The sequence below is a fragment of the Sinocyclocheilus anshuiensis genome, unplaced genomic scaffold (assembly GCF_001515605.1).
Source record: "Sinocyclocheilus anshuiensis isolate Anshui unplaced genomic scaffold, SAMN03320099.WGS_v1.1 scaffold355, whole genome shotgun sequence".
NCBI classification, from domain to species: domain Eukaryota; kingdom Metazoa; phylum Chordata; class Actinopteri; order Cypriniformes; family Cyprinidae; genus Sinocyclocheilus; species Sinocyclocheilus anshuiensis.
In genome coordinates, this window is record NW_015549571.1 from 2,054,654 (window position 1) to 2,056,820 (window position 2,167).

The window sequence follows — 2,167 nt, forward strand, 5'->3', positions numbered from 1 at the left end:
GCAAGCTTCAGATGAAGAAGTGAATGATGTGTGCTCCCGGCGCCTATTTATACTATAGTCGCACCGGTAGTGACGTCATGGCTGTCGCCGGCCAACGAGTTGGTGTTTTTCAATGTATGCTTCAGACACGGGTCATGACGAGGCGTTCCCCATAGTGACCCCTAGAGGACGCAGTGTCTCGTTCCCTACTCAGGGAACCATGGTTACATAAGTAACCTGAGACGTTCTCTAATCTCAGTACTGTTTGTTTATGGGCAGGTTTTTGAGTCTCTTTCAGCTACGAGTGAAACGCGAGGCCGCGGTCTGAAGTTCGCAGTTCCCCGGCAAACTGTAAAGTGATTACAGAGAACGGTTGAATACACTTAAATTAAAATGCTACTTTTAAAAGTTACATTTTATGTTTCTAAAATGATCATTGAATGAATTTAAATGTATGTAATATTATAAATGATGCTGTATTCACCCAAATAAATGCAATTTGTCTTGTATTTTTTCAATGTGTTCTTGCTTAATAATAAATGTTTTTATTATAATCTTTTGATTATTGCTGTTGTCTCTAGTAATTATGTGTGTGATTGTTTTGTTTTTGTTTTTTTCCAGCCCATTTTAAGGCAGCAAATATGTGACCCTGGAGCACAAAACCAGTCTTAAGTAGCTGGGGTATATTTGTAGCAATAGCCAAAAATACATAGTATGGGTCAAAATTATTGATTTTTCTTTTATGCCAAAAATCATTAGGATATTAAGTAAAGATCATGTTCCATGAAGATATTTAGTACATTTCCTACTGTAAATATATTAAAACTTAATTTTTGATTAGTGATATGCATTGCTAAGAACTTCATTTGGACAACTTTAAAGGCGATTTTCTCAATATTTTGATTTTTTTGCACCCTCAGATTCCAGATTTTCAAATAGTTGTATCTCGGCCAGATATTGTCCTATCCTAACAAACCATACATCAATGGAAAGCTTAGTTATTCAGCTTTCAGATGGTGTATATGTCTCAATTTTGAAAAATTGACCCTTATGACTGGTTTTGTGGTCCAGGGTCACATATAATAACTTTTAAACAATAGTTGACAAATAAAATGTAATAAACTCTTAAATCACAAGAATTAAAGGAGACAGATAATTAAAAGTAAACAACTATTAGAGTAGATCATTTGAGCATCTTGTATGGGACATCGTCCAGTGGCCCTCCTACTACAGACCGCTGACAGCTTTAGGTTTTCTACAGTCAAACGCCGGCCTGTGTTTTGTCTGCTGGCATTGTCATGATGAAGGAAAATATAAATCTAACTTTAATAGTCAGCTATAGACATTTACTAGCAGAGTTGCGCAGGTAGAACCTCGTCCAAAGCAGGAAATAGAGACTGCTGCCAAGGCCTGTGATGAATGACATGACTACTGTACTGAGAGACATAGACTGATAGCAGAAAGCACGAGTCATTCCTTTGTTTTGCTTGAAAAAATCTTAACACTAAAACGGTTGAGAGTGAATATTGTCTGCCAGAATCTGCCCTTATATCACCAACTTTTCACAGCACTCTCAAAAGAAAAAGCCGTGAATTGCAGTAAAAACAGCGGAGCGGCTCTAGACTGTCTGTGGGTCATAAATCCTTCAGGAGAATGTTATGATCCCTGTGTGAAATTTTATGAATGTACAATTCCTGCTGGATCTGTTTGGAATATCCTCAGAGTAATCACTTCCATACATCCCATGTTAAACTGTATGCTGAGAGCACAGAGAAGGAAGGTTTATGACTAAAATGCAGACACATTTTATGTTGATAGATGCTGATATGTAAATGTGAATGTGATTTCTGAACATTTTAGACTCCATAGACGATCGTTTTGGACAGGCAAGGAATTTTTAGTGCATTTTTGAGTATGTCTACACAGCACATCAAACTACTCCTGTTTTTCTTTTTCCTTTATATGACCTTTAAAAAAGAAAAAGAAAAAGAAAAAGAGAGAGAAAGATGGGGGAATGGACTTCTATCTAGAACTACTCATCTATGCAAAGGTCAGGGCTGAAGTACTTTTACTATAGATGTCTCACAGATAAAAGTTGTACAAAAATGTTCAGAATGTAAAAAGACAGAAACGGAGACAGTGGGGGATAGAGCCTGTGTGTGTGTGTGTGTGTGTGTGTGTGTGTGTG

General features: G+C 37.1%; 1 protein-coding gene across 1 annotated transcript in view; it reads right to left on the reverse strand.

Moving 5' to 3' along the window:
• The window catches only part of LOC107657356 (kalirin-like), a 231,818-nt gene that overhangs the window by 87,667 nt on the left and 141,984 nt on the right, over positions 1 to 2,167 (reverse strand). The gene's annotated exons all lie outside the window — the stretch shown is intronic.